Here is a 14367-nt window from a genome sequence, read left to right as displayed (position 1 = left end):
ATGCATTTGGCCTTTCTTGAAGTAATAAATGAAGACTCATTTGAAATCAAGTGTTTGGGGAGACCTTGAGAAACAATCCCTGATTCCAGACTGACAGAAGTATAATTTTAATTTATATTTCATCCAACATGCAGTCTCACTTTAATCCCTCCTGTACACACTAACAGCTTGATGCCTGTAAGGCAAACAATAATGTATAAAAACAAACAGGAAAAAAGGTGCAGCACTTAGGTTAGGAGAGAAGAGTTTCAAAATGATCCCCAGGTCTGACTTGGTTTTGCTTTTCCCTTGCTTCTATCCTTTTTCCACCTTGACTTCTGGTATTCCAAAACCATGCCCACCTCAGTGACCTGAAGGAAGGGACATCGGTCCTAGCCTGGCTGGTGGGAATCTAATTGACAGTGATGGCTGTGAATGGGTTGGCTGGATACGGAAGCAGCCCTGCTGCTCCATCCCCAGACACGTTCATGGTTTGTGTGCTCCAACTGCTACTGTCTCCTTGTCCAGAAGAGTCAGGGAGACTAAACCAACAGAGTGGCTAATTCATATTGACCTGTCACAAAGTTCTCAAGTAGTTTTTAAACTTTAATAACTTGGGTTTGAGGAACAACAGAAATAATCTATAACCTTTCTGGTAATGACTAGTGAATTTTCTGCACACAGCTGGAAGCAGTTTTGAAAGGCAGAATGTTTGGTTTTGTTTCTTGACTATGATATTTTTTATAAGATCTTAAACATTAATATGTCATGGTCCATCATCACTGTAATCATGCCAAACTTTTATTTTATGACAATTATAGGCTATTTTTATGATGCCTACAATATTACACTCTAAAGCTGAAAAAATATAAAGTCAATTTAAAAGCTCTGTTTATATCGTATACAACAGATATATTTACACATCTGCACCGATGGTGTAACCTGCTAATAAACAGCTTTCCAGGCTGACAGCTGACTAGTCCACCAGACTGGACTCAAGATATTGTCATAGTTGATAGCAATCTTAAAACCTGAGGGACATTTTCTTACTTTTTCCTCCCCATACTTATGAACTCTCCTAGAGTGTGTGGGACACTACCCAGTATATTTTCACAGTACCAGACTATTGTTTGAAAAATAGTTTGTGGCTATAAAGGCTACGTAGATTGGACTATATGAAAAAGGAGGAGGAAGAGGTGGAGAAGGAAAAGAAGGGGAAGTGTAGCAATAGTTGTAGGAAAAGGAGGCAGAGAGGGAAAGGAGAGAACCACCGTCGTCATTCCCCTAACAGCCAGTTGTCATCGTATACTTTGTAGATGCCAGGCTTTCGCGCTTTATGTGCATTATGTCATTCAAGCCTAGAAGCAACCTTATGAAGTAGGAAGTAACCATTATTATTGCCATTTTAAAGATGCAGAAACTAAGTGTAGAAAGGCGAAATAATTTGCCAGAGGTTTGGGCTTCAGAGAGATGGTAAATTATGAACCATATTGAATGGAACTCTGCTGGATCCTATATCCAAAATGAGGTGGTGACATGTCTGATGGCTGAACGACCCATATCACAAACCTACATTTATTGACCTAATTGTTACATTTACACGGCAAGATCCATCAGAGTGTCTGCTTCTCACGCGGACTCTCCCCTTGGTGATAAGAATGCATACACCAAATAAACATATCTCCATCTCCTAGCCTCTGATATAATCGATTGGATTTTCAGGAGATTTATCTATTTTTAATATAATTTTTTTTATTAGAGAAGTTATCAGTTTACATAAAAATCATGCAGAATACAGAGTTCTCACATACCTCCCTATTATTGACTCCTTACATTAGTTTGGTGCCTTTGTTACAATAGATGAAAGAATATTATTATAATTGTACTATTAACTATAGCCCATAGTTCACATTAGAGTTCACTGTTTGTGTTGTACAGTCATATGGTTTTTTTTTAATTTTTACTCTAGTAACATATATGCAACCTAAACCATTTGAACAACCATTTGTAATTAATTGTCCCCTTGACAGAACCCCCAAACCAAGCAGATCACATTCCTGTTTTCCTAAAGAAAGATCCCCGAGAACTTGCTCTCTGATCTGTAGAGTCTTCCTGCAGGTTGTGTGGGTAGCTGGCATTTCCCCAAGGAATAGGGCTTCTAAATGATGTTTTTGAAAGAGGAGAGGCAAGTGAAAACAAAGATTGAGGGGGGTGAGGGAGATAGGGGGATAAGACGGGAGGGGATAGATAGGATTGACAAAACCTTTCAGCAGAGAAGTGGTTAACTCTCCCAGGAAAAACTTCACAGCTGAGGGAATGCTTAAGTGGTGTTTTGAAGGGTGAATAGGAGTTCACTTGGTAGTAAGTGGAGAAAAGTCAATTGTATCATATTATTTCTGCTGTTCCCCACTGTTTTTTCATATAGTATTGGCAACTGAATACTGAACAAATTCAGTCATTCAAATGCTGAGATATTCTGAGTTTATCGCAGTCACTTTCTTACACAGGAGAGAAAACATAGGTATGAGAGCTCTTCTTTTTAGGAACATGATGCCGAATTATCTCAGTCCTATATGGTATATGAAATGAGAACGAGTTAATCGCGTCTAGGAGAGAGACCATTGAATGTAAGACATGCTGGAGGCTGATCACTATATAGCAAACAATTTAAAAAGGGCGGCGGAAATTTACAAACAGCTTCGCCACCTCTGCTCTCATTAATAAAGACTTTAAGGTAGTGAGCAAGTGTTCTGCCAACCCCAGAAACTCCAAGCCAAGTCCAGTGTGTTCTCTAGCCTAGTGGGGAATGGGCCCTTGCCTGTCTGCACTGCTCTTTTGATGCTCCCATCACTCTTGATGAGGCATGTTAGGTCTTCTCTGAACTATGCTTTTTCCTTTTTTTTTTTTTTTTCTATGACAAGTAGAATTGGAGGGTGCTGATTAAAGAGGCATAGCAAGAAAATAAGACTATGAATTTGGAATTCAACAGAAGACAAAAAAGCATATGAGGAAAGTTCTGTATCAATGTTAATCATATAAAAAAACAATGCATATAAATTTCTAATCTCAAAGGCAGTCAGTTCACGTTTAAACCATAATTTATCAAAACAAAATCAAACGTAGGGCAGAGGAAATAAGTGCAAGCAGTCTGTGCTGTCTTTTCTAACTCAATATGTAGCAAAATTACTCTGCCCTGCCATCTTCCTCCCATGCTCTTTACAGAGGTCTTGCACAAAGCCCACTTGCAATATTTGGTTGATATCACCTATCTAGTTTTTCCTCTGCTGAGAGCAACAAGGTCGAGAATCTTCCTGGTCTGCTGCTTCTTTGGGAGTTTCTGAAGTCAGCTTCTCTTGTCCACAGCAGTAGAAAGTAGCTCTCCGAGAGAACCTAACTTTCCTTCCTCTGTGTGTTTTGCTGAAGTAAGCCTCTCTGAATCTATCCAGGCAGCGGTTCACTAAAGAGAATCCCTAAGCAGAGCAAAACTTCCCTCTGAGTTTACTTTTGACCTGAAATACTGGAAGCCTACATTTTAATCATCAAGATCCTCAGGCTGCAAAGAAATTTGCAAGTTGCTTTTCTTAAAATGGCCATCCGTTATTCATTCAAGAAATATCTGTGAGAACCTACCACGTGCCAGGCTCTGAGAATTCTGAAGAAGAAACACAAAGCCCCTGCTCTTGTGGAGATTCTGGTCTGGATCTAGACAGAACATGAACAAATGATTGTACAAATGCCTCTAAACTGGCATCTGTGGTAAACAACATGTGAGGTATCATAGAGAAGGCAGTCCCATGAGAAAATGATGTTTAAGCTGAGACCTGTACAAGATAGGCGTTAATCCGACATCAAGAATGTTCTAGGTGGCAAAACAACAACCTGCTGGGGGAAAGAAACACTAAGGTGGCAGGAAGGAAAGGCAAACTAGAGAAGGTGGGCATAGGCAGGATAGTGCAAGGCTCTGGGCTGTTTTAAAGATTTTGGACTCTACTGCAAGAACAACGAAAAGTCATTAAAGCATTTTCAAGCAGGGGATTAAAATAACAAGACGTTTTCTTTTGTTTTGTTTTTAATTATGTTACTGCCATGTGGTGAGTGGATGGGGAGATGGAGTAGAAAGTATAACAAGATGAAAGATCCCAATTTGGAGGATATTTTAATGGTTCAGATGAAAGATGATGTGGCTTTGATTAGGATGATGGTATTGACCATTCATAGATATGAGAACTATTTTGAAGGTAGAATCAGTAGGAATTAATGATTGCTGGGATGCAAAGTTGAGGCTGTCAGTATAAAGACTGGTTACTAACTTATGAAGCTGGTAGCTAGTGATGCCATTTACTGAAGAAGTAACTGGCTAGGTGGCAGAAAAGAAAAGTTCTGTTTTGGCCATGTTGAATCTAAGATTCTTAGATGTAACAGAAGAATTAAGTGACGTTGTTATTGGCCAGACTTATTTGGATCCTAAAATAATGTATGTAATGCAGAAAGTTATCCATTTATGGATAAAAGCATATTTAATATATCCATGCCTCTCAGCAATTGATTCTTATATTAAGAAAAGATGTCTCCAGAAATTTTGGTAAATGTAACAGCTATTCTACATGATCATATAGGTCTGCAAAGAACAGCTCTTCTTTATCAAATTCTTTTTGTGTAGCACTTAGCTTTACATACATGAGCCCATTTAATCCCTTTAACAGTTCTGTTAGGTGTATATTACCATTCCTATTTTAAAGGGAGGGAAATGAAGGCTTGTAGAGATTAAGTAATTTACACATTACCTAATTAGTAAGTGGCAGAGCTGGGATTTGAACCTGGGTCAATGTGACTCCAACTCCTGTGTTCTTAACTACCACAAGATAATGCCTTTGGGAGTAGGAAAAAAAAACAAAAAAAAACAAACTAAGCTTAGCTTGATGGCAAACAACAAATTAATTTGCCTAGGCCATGGGAATGGTCATTGATGTATTATAAGTGACATAAGGCAAAAAAATGATCTGTGTGATAAAGTCCTGCCCATTACTGGACACAGACTCAATCATTGCCAAAATCACAAGCCAGGCAACATGTAAGGGAGTCTCCCCTGCAGCTCCGTGAGATTGGTGGCAACCCCGGGATGCTAAATTTGAGACCTCACTGCCATGTTGGTGGGAGCCTAGGATATGTGTGAGCCACTTACCATGAGTCACATGGTACAAAGAGAAAGAGAAAATTGGTGCCCCAGAAATAAGAAGCACTGTTTCTTTGTTAGTAATTTGTAGACATTTTATCCTGTGAAGAGGACTTTGCGCAATCGTTAGTTCTGTGGCTGACCATTTGATTGTCCTTTGGCTGCCACTGTTGTTCCTGTCAGCAGAAAGCCACGGAAGGTGCTCTGCTAAAGAATTGAACATCTAGGGTTTGATGAGCACTATCTAAGCAACCTATTTGTGGTATTAGTGTTTCAGAAAACACACATTTTTATCTTCGAAATGAAGTGATCTTAGCCTGATCTGGATTCTTTGTTGGTGATGCATATTTGGGAATCAAGACACACGACCTTTAGTAAATAAGGTTTTCACAGAGAAGCAACGAGATTGTCGAAACATCCTCACCATGCTGAGTCTGAAGACTATTCCAAACTGGTTCTCAGATTGATTTTTCTACCTAAGGATTAATTTTCTGACAGAATCACTGACAAGCTTTATCTTGAGAATATTAAACCAAGGTAACCTGTTTGCTTTTTTTTTTTCTTTCTTTCTTTTCTTTTTTAATGTTTTTGACTGAGGTTTAATACTAGAATTCATTCTGGGCAAACCAAATGCATTGAAGCACTTTTCAAATCAATAGGCAGCTTGATTTCTCCACATTGCAAAACATTATGCCCCCTCTAAATTCTCATCAGAGGCAACATGGAAATTAATGAGACCTTTAGGTTAGCTTTTCAAGCTCAGCCTTATTTTATAGCTTTACCTTGCCTTTTTGACACCATGATCCCGCCTGGCCCCCAGCAGCATTTCACGTTGCAGTGCACTTTAATTTTGCAGTTTTCTTAGTCTTCCTTGGAAACTGGCAGCTTATTAATCTCAATAACTGAGCTGCTCAATAGGCAAACTCACCAACGAGAAACCAGGCTATGCCTTTTTTTTTCCCCCTTGGCAGATGGAGACAAGGTGTTGGTTATTGGATGAAGGTAAAGGGGGTGAGGGTAGAGAAAAAGCCGGTTAGGAGGGGCACCTAATAGGACACATCTCTTCCTGACAATTGACAGGGAAATAAAGAGCGCCTAGCCTAAGCCACTGCCCTCCAATTTATGGCTTATGGTGTTAAACACACTCAACCCATTAATAAAGAAATAAATAAACGTGTTGTGGCACATGTGCAAATTGCAAGGTGCGTTAAGAAGAAGCAAGCGTTATATCTCATTCAAGACCACTCCAGCCTGCTCTTGGCATGGAGTGGCAACCCAGAACCACTGTGAAGGTGGAGGTATCCAAGGAGAATCTGTCCTTTTGAATAATTTGGCCCTTGCTGTAAAATTAAAAACCTATTATGTTTATTAAGGCGGCAGGGACTTCAACTTCTTACTTGCAAGTTACTGCAGCTAAGCCTCTAGGTAGAAAGAACTTCTAAAAAATTCTAACCCTCAGTTGCCTGTACGGTGGGGACCCAGTTACTACAGATCGAGGCCACCTTGTGGCCATGCCTTGGAAGCACGGGACTCTGCCCCCAGGTCTGTGTAAATGTCTAAAATTCTTGGGTTACGTTCACACTTGCAAAAAAGCCAAATATTTCTATCTCTGTCTGTGCTCTTCCACCCATTCAGCTAATATCAACTGTCATTCCCTTGGGGCATTTTCTGAAGTCTCCCCAGAGGATATCTTATCTGGCTCAGACAGGGAGACTTGATGAAGCACAAGTCCTTTTCTAATTCTGGCTCCCAATGATCCTTTTCTTTCTTACAGAAGCCAGATAAGGTGTTCACAGTTCTCCCAAGGCAGGGGAAGTGGGCTCTGCAACTTTGCTGAAGGTTCCTTTGATTTATTAGTCTCGGCCTCGCTTGCCTTTGTGAGTTGGGATCTCGTGTCCCCAGAACTGCAATCTGTCACAAGGTACTTTGCCAGCTTGCTCAACTGGCACTGCACCCTTTAGAGTATATAGGAGTGCTTAAGAAACTCCTTAGATATGTATATCTTTCCCTTCAAAAATCCACCAGAAATTGGGATAATTCCGAGTCTTGTTTACAAATATTCATTTTTAGAGGTCTTGATGATGCTAAGCACAAAGGGTGAACCTCAAGGGTATTTTTAAATCCCTTATAGAACCAATTGAGGAGTCAGCAAAAGCCCCCAATCTCTGTCATCAGTATTTTAACTGTGTGAGCCTTATATTTAAAAAGAGAATGAATAACAATGCTCCTCTATTACCAATTTTTTAGAGCCTCAATTGGTTGCAAACATCCAGGACAGCCTGTTTCTCAACAATTGGTCTTTCTATAAAGAATTTGAACACCAATGACATAATGATTAAAAACTTATTTTAAAAGTTGTTGAAATCAATGAATAAAAAGTCCTGTACTGGGGAGAAGTAGAAAATGTCATTCCTTTTGCATCGGTATGCGTTTAGATAAGAATTGAAAGGGGGAAGCTTCATTTTAGGGACTTTTACAATCATTTATTGACACAGACCCTCTCTGCTGTACCTGGAACATGGGATAAGAAGGCATAAGGAGATAATAAGCTCATTGAAGGGTTTGGTGGGACCTTAAGGAAATCTACCCCACCCCTGGCCCCACTCCTGCCAATTCAATATAATGAGGGAACTAATTTAAGAGCTCCCTGGGAATGGGGTAGTGCTGTGTACACGTGAGCTTTCTGGGTATTCATTGTACTCAGTGTCCTACAGCAGCACGCCAAGGGCAGAGGACGGCAGCGAGCATATTTTTCAGCTTTGAAACCTCAGAATCCATGTGAGAAAGGGAAATTGTGGCCCTAATGGAGTTCTTTTCACTTCTCCCAAACAGCTGAACACTCTTTTTGGTTTTGGCTTTTAAACATCAGTATATCTTAAATGCCTACTTTGTGTTAAGTGTTATAGTAGGTACTTTATATCATGTTACTGATTTCATCTTCACAGCAGCTTTGTGAGGTAGTTACTATTGTTCCCTTTTGACATATCGGGAAGACGAAACATCTGGGACAAAATCAAGATTCTGGCAGAACTGGATAAAGAACTTAAACTAAGGCATGAGGATTCTATCTCTCAGCCTTGCTTTTCTGTTTCTCAATGTCATTCATAAGTAGGCCTCCTTTTGGGATGTCCTTATGAGAACCACAGGCTATATTCTCACAGCTTAGAACTCTAACAGAAAGAGGATATTTGAGCAACACTCCTTTGATTGAGTCTCGTTGAACCCAACAATGGTTACAGACCCAACCCCTGAGACCTGGGGAACAGCCCTCACTGATTGACTAGGCCTGTATCGAGTGCTCAGTGGGGCCAAAAGTGAGGGAAGAAGAAGGGATATGCTGTTAGGAGGCCTCCGGACAGTAGAGGTAAAATCCCCAGTAGTCCACTGAACCAACCCAGGTCAAGTCCAATGCTAGTTTTGCCCCAGTTCAACTGCCTTATCTCATTACCTGATTATAGTGATTCTCTTCTCTGAGTACACAGTCCTGGCTAAAGCGGAAATGTTCAGAACTTTGGGTTATCTCATTTGCCTGGGCATAGGGGGTTGCTTACAGCTGATTCCAATATGAAGTAGAAAGACTAGGTTCCAGTGACCAATTCCTACCCTTTCTGAGTCATTGCCCTGTCTGGTACCCTTCTCCAATGTCCCATGACTTAACCTTTGAGGTCACTGTGGCCACTTAATGCATTTTAACTTGTTTTAAGTCTTCTGATGTCTCCTTTAAGCTATCATCTTCTTTTCTGCAAAAGTGCTTGGATTCCACATTTTCTAATTAAAACATCCTCATTCATTGTCATACTAACCAGTGCTCTTTACGAGCGCACATGATGAGAAAGTTAACTCAAAACATCTTAATGCAGTTCCCGTCTCCTGGAAATAGCTGGAGAAGCAGTTTTAACTTTAGAAGGTTAAATTGCTTTGGAGAAGTTTTGGTTTTGCTTTTTCATAAAACCATGAATGGGAAACAATTAATTCCATGCTCCAAGCTCATAATATTCCCGGCAATACATTTTATCCTCTTTGTTGCAGAAACAAACCTTATGTAGGCTATTTTGCAGGGGTCAGTCAGCTCCATAATGGGCCATAATATAGGTCACATCAGAATAGTTGTACATTTAATTAGGCCAAATTTGTTGTCCTAATGTCAATAATTATGCCCATTGTTATTTACCCTTGTGTAAATTAAGTTGATATTGCTAGATATAATAAGGCACACACACATTTAAACCCACCTAGAATTTCAGTATAAAGATGTGTGTGGCAATGGGAAACATGAGAACAGGGTAAAATGGGCATCTCCTCATGAACCGTCTCTATCTCCCCATGTAATGTCTATAATGTGCATCTTCAAATTCACAATTCTGTTCAATTTCGGAAAAGGGGAAAAGTAGAGCCTTCTCCAAAAGAGCTAAAGCAGAAAGACTATTTCAGGCCCAGAGAGAGCAGGAGAAAGAGAGAGACAAGAAAGAGAATTAATGATCTGGTGATGAAGATAGGGAAATAAGTGGATTCTCTTCTGGAAGGTTGGCCCTTGATTCCGACCTCTACATTAGACCAGGAGAAAGAATCAAGGTCAATGTGATTTGGGTTGGCTGAAACTCAGCCATGATCATTTAAGACAAGGCCACTGCTTTGGCAACACAGAGACAGAATTGTCAACCTGGAATCCATGTTAAGATCACCTAGTAAAATCCAATGTCTTTATTTGACAGGTGAGGAGAGTGAGGCCAGAATGTTCCACAACATATCCAAGGCTCCTACTCTGAATGTCTACACGGGGCTAGGAGGCAGATCCTCAGGCCCTCACTTTCCCACTGCCCCACATGATTTCCTGCCTGTTCAGGGCACTTTGGTGCCTATATATCCTGCACAAAATTCTCATCTCTCTGATGGTGATGGTTAAGTGCATATGTCAACTTGGTGAGGCAATGGTTTCTAGTTGTTTGGTCAAGCAAGCACTGGCCTGATTGTTACTGTGAGGATACTTTGTGGATTTCAATCATTAGTCAGTTGATTGCATCTATGGCTGACTGCATCTACAGTCAACAAGGGAGATTGCCTTCAGCAGTGAGAGAAGTCTCATCCAATCAGTTGAAGGCCTTAAAGGGAAACCTGATGATTTCAACAGTTAGAAAGAAGAATTTCAATCTCGATTTCAGCCAGCCAGTTTCTCCTGGGGAATTCATAGAAACCTTCATCAGAGCTCCCAACTTGCAGCCTGCCCTAAGGAATTCGGACTTGGCCAATTCCCACGATTGTATGAGCAAATTCTTATAATAAATCTCATATTTTTGGGGTTCTGTTTTTCTGGAGAACCCTGACTAATACAGTCTCCATTTCTTTCTGCAATGGAAAGGTCAAGAATTTAATGCAATGATGTAGAACACATATTGCAACAGTTTGGGTCTTTTCAGTTATTTCATTACAAAAATAATTTTTTTTGGTAAAAATATTCAACAATTAGAAGGATAAAAGATAGAAAGTAATATTCCCTGTCCCTGTAATCCTATTTTCAAGGAAGTCTCTCTTGAAGGTTTACTATTTTACCCTTCCAGAGATGTTTATGGATGTCTGAGCATGTATTTTCTTAAGTGTAATATAAACTGGATCATATTTGGCAGCTTCCTTTTTTAACTTAATGAGATATTGTGGAAATCTTCCCAGGTAATTTCATGTAGAACTACCTCATTCTTTCTTAAAATCTGCATAGTATTCCGTAATGCTATAATTCATTTAACCAACCTCTTCTTGACAGACATTTAGATTTCTTTCAGATTTTTGCCACTATAAACAAAACTTTAATGAATAGTCATATATATACATAGGTATCTTCCTTTGCATATTGATATGATTATATTCAAAAATTAAATTCCTGGAAGTGGAATTGCTAGATCAAAGGGTATGTATAATGTGCATTTTGGATTTTGACAGATTCTGCCAAATTATGTCCACTTCAATTCAAATGTTATTATCTCTCTCTATTCTTCCGTTAATGGCCTGAATTTCTTTTATGGGTTTAAAATGAGAGCCCTGAAGTTTACAGTGCTGGATTTTAGAGTTAGAATTGAGAGGATTTTTTTTTCAAGGAATAACATACTAAATAGTATTCAGATGCCCTAGGAACATTGACGCCTCTTGTTAATGTCTGGCATGGTGTGAGAAAGAGGCATAGCTGTGGGGAAAATCTGACTTACTCACTTCCCTTGGTTCTAGCTGTAGGGCTCTTTCTCTTTATTCTCAAATTGTGCTGCAGCGTGGCCTACGTGATTCAAGACGTCTAACCTTTGGCTGCCTTTTGTTTTCTCACTTACAATTTGGCAATGTTTAAATTTGCCTCTTTTCCCCATCTACCTTGCCTCTATCTACCTAACGGGGATATTATAAGAACGTCTAAGACGACTTAGTCAAGTTTCTGAATTCCCAAGAAAACTGCCTAGTACAGCAGAATTATTGTTCTAACTATTATTACAGGAGAACATTATGATCAAGGGCTCGGAAATCTGGCGAGGAAGACAGCCTCTTTTTGTGAAATAAATATGTGAGCTCCCTGTCAATAAAAGGCCCTCAGGCCAAACTTAGAGAGTTTCTTTTGCAAAAGCTCAGATTTTATGCTAAATAAGGATTTTTGTATTTTCCACCTTCCATCGGTAAACCCATCATAAGCACTTTTCATGGGACTTGAGCTTAATTCAGCCATTATCTATGGATGTCCTATTAGGGGCTGAGTGTCATGCAAAGCACTCAGAGTCAAGGATGAAAAAGACATGACATAATGCGTGTCCTCTGGGAATTACAGTTTAGTGGGAGAAAGGCAGATGAATAGTTAATTTATATTCATAGAGAAGGTTATAAGACAGATTGAAGCTCAAGAGAACTTGGGGTAGCTGGGGGTACACCTGCCTAGCCTGGGAAACCTTGCTAGTGGGAATGGTATCTGAGCCCCATCTTGATGAAAGAGTGAGCTACCCAGTCAAAAGACTATTCCAGACAGAGGCAAGAGAATAAGAAAAGGCCCAGGAAAGCAAGGATGTGCAGACACCCTGGGTCAACTGGCATATAAAGGAAGAGCCAGGAGCCATGAAATACTGCTGGAGATGTCTCAGGATCTAGGTCAGTGATAAGTTCTAAGCCAGAACAAGCACTCTGTACTTTGTTCCATGTGGGGTGAGGAGCATTATGGTCAAGGGCAGTGTTGATCAAAAGTGTGTTAGGCTTGGATCTGCAGTGAGGAGGAGGAACAAGGAAACAAAAGTGCACTGTAGTTAACCATGGAGGCCATATGGAAGGGAGGGAGGAAAGAGGGAAGGAAGGGGGAATAAAATTTAAAAAATAGGTGATGATGATGATGATGATAGGTTACATAGATGATGGATGGATAGATAGATAGATAGACAGATACAGGTACATGATAGATAGGTGATAGATGATTGATTGATAGTTGATATATAGATGATTGATAGGAAGGAAGGAAGGAAGGAAGGAAGGAAAGAAGGGGAATTAAAGAAAAAAATAGGTAATGATGATTGGTTAGTTAGATGATGAATAGATGATAGATAATTGATAGATAGATACAGGGATACATGATAAATAGTTGATAGATGATAGATAGTTGATAGGTAAATAGATTAGATAGATGGATGAAGGGATACATGATAGATAGATGATAGATTAAATAGATGACAGGAAGGAAGGAAGGAAGGAATGAAGGAAGGAAGGGAGGGAAGGAAGAGGGAAGGAAGGAAGGAGGGAAGAAAGGAAGGAAGGAAGGAGGGGAGGAAGGGAGGGAGGGAGGGAAGAGGGAAGGAAGGAAGGAAGGAGGGAAGGAAAGAAGGAAGGAAGGAAGGAAGGAGGGGAGGAAAGGAGGAAGAATAGCTATATACTTAAAGTAGGCAGTGTATGGGATTCACTGATAATTGTCTCCATAAGGGTAATAGTCAAAATTTATTGGGGCTACCTTGGTTTGCCAGAGTTGCTATCACAAATACCATACAAGGGTTTGGCTTTAACAACAGGAATTTGTTGGCTCACAGTTTCAGATGGTGTTTTGGTGCTGGTTGCTGGCAATCCTTTGGGTTCCTTGGCTTGTATCTCAGCTTCCCACTGTCATCTGGCAATGTCCTCTCTCTTTTATTTTCTGGGTTCCTTCTGACTTCCAGTTTCTGGCTTTCTTCCTGTGGCTTTCCGTTAATCGGCCCTCCAGTAATCTGGATTAAGACCCACCTGCATTCAGTTGGGCCACTCCTTAACTGAAAATAAAACTTTCAAGAGGTTCTGTTTACAATAGGTTCACACCCTCAGCAATGCAGATTAAGATTAAGAACATATCTACATTGGGGTATGTAATTCAAGCTACCACGGGAGCCTACTCTGTGTCAAGTATGTGCTGAGCCCCTCATTTGATCCACACACTACCCCTATGAAATACTTTCTGTGTTTTCACTATTTTTCATATGAGAAAACTGAGATTCAGCGATAGCAGATCATTTGCCTAAGGCTGCACAGGTTACAGGTGGGGCTTCTAGGCTCTGAACCCCAAATGCTGCATGGGTTTAACCATTAACCACTGCCTTGTCCAGCCTTCTAGAATGAGCAGGTGCATCACTGTCCGACCTGAATTTCCTCCTCTTCCTCCCTCCTCCCCTAACCATGTGCTTATCTTCCCCTTCTCCTCACTTCCCTTACAGGAATGCAGACACTGCTTTTTTTTTTTTCCTTTGTGTAACCAGTTAACTTCTTGACAAGCAAAACCTAGGAGGAGGAAAGTTCCCCTGTTCAAGTCCAAGCCTTTGAGACGTGTGCAAAGTCAGCCTCCTCCCACCAGCCTTTCCTTGAGGTTAGTTTAATTCTGCCACTTGCAAAGAAAATGCCTGAAGGCGGCACCTGCCTTTTAGTCTAACACGCCACCTCCCTGTCAGGCAGTTTTCAATTTACCCTGCCTTGGCTTGTCCAACTGCATCTCCGTCAAGACTTCCAAGATGGCAGTGACAAGCTTTTCGGGTACTTAAGGCAAACACACATGACAGTTTCCTTGACACTTGCATTTTAAAAAAGCCTTGCCCCGGGGCCCCATGAAACCCAGGATTTAAGAAACCAGGAGCCGTTCAAGGAAACCAAGCTTTTAGAGCCTGTTTCCCTGGGACTTGTTCTTTGACAGGGACACTGCGGGATCTGCTTGAGAGTATATTAAGTGCTATGGCGATATTTACGCATTGATG

General features: G+C 40.4%; 1 protein-coding gene across 3 annotated transcripts in view; it reads left to right on the top strand.

The window, feature by feature from the left end:
* The window catches only part of TENM2 (teneurin transmembrane protein 2), a 1024030-nt gene that overhangs the window by 680458 nt on the left and 329205 nt on the right, over positions 1 to 14367 (top strand). The window lies entirely within an intron of this gene.

The sequence above is a fragment of the Choloepus didactylus genome, chromosome 11, assembly GCF_015220235.1.
Source record: "Choloepus didactylus isolate mChoDid1 chromosome 11, mChoDid1.pri, whole genome shotgun sequence".
Classification (NCBI taxonomy): Eukaryota; Metazoa; Chordata; class Mammalia; order Pilosa; family Megalonychidae; genus Choloepus; species Choloepus didactylus.
The sequence above is the reverse complement of the archived record's forward strand: the minus strand, read 5'-3'. Positions and strand labels throughout refer to the sequence as shown.